Below are 815 nucleotides of genomic sequence, written 5' to 3'. Positions count from 1 at the left end.
AGTTGCCACCTTTTCTTTTTCTTTTCTCTACTTTCTTTACGGGATGGTAAAATCTCAAAATCGACTGCTTGTTTTCCCTGGTTTTGCTTTCCTAAGAGCTTCTACAGCCGGGCACCGCATAACCTGTCAAATGCCAGGGCGGATGACTGACAGAGTCAGTGGCCGGTCAAACAAAACCCGAACATCTCAAACCGTACTCAAACGCCCGAGCTGACCGGCACCCTCATATCTAGCACAAATATGAGACAAATATGAGGAGGCCTGAGCGCATCCGCCACGTTGGACTGACGGCCGGGTCCCACATGAAAACATTTTGAAACCAGGAGGTCTGAAGCTCATCTCCTCTGTCAGACCGATGGCACCACGTGGTGCCGCTTCGGTGGGCCGCGTAGTGTCCTAGGCCGGCTATTTAAGCCGACCACCTGCACCAAAACCCTACTCGTCCACATTTTTCCTCTCCCGTCCGCCTCGACGCCACTTTCCACACGCCGTCCGTCGTCACCAGCAGTCATGCCACCATATCGTCGGGTTAGGAGCTACCCTGCAGATGCAGGCAAGGCGCGAAGCCGGATCGCCATGGGGCTACCTCCAAACGCGGTGATGATTAAGGCTTGGCTTGGTCAGGTTGATGTGCACCCGTCCCATTGGGTGGCGATGGATTCTGTCAAGGAGTGGTGGCAACATAACGCGTACAACATCTCGCAGTCTTAAGGGTGCTCATCTCTCTAATGATGCTCATTTCGTGAGAAATGTGGAACGAGAGGAATGCTCGTGTTTTCCGCAACACCGTGGCGCTGGTGGGGGTGTTTGTTACT

The sequence above is a fragment of the Triticum dicoccoides genome, chromosome 2A (assembly GCF_002162155.2).
Source record: "Triticum dicoccoides isolate Atlit2015 ecotype Zavitan chromosome 2A, WEW_v2.0, whole genome shotgun sequence".
In the NCBI taxonomy this organism is placed as follows: Eukaryota; Viridiplantae; Streptophyta; class Magnoliopsida; order Poales; family Poaceae; genus Triticum; species Triticum dicoccoides.
This window is presented reverse-complemented; position numbering follows the sequence as displayed.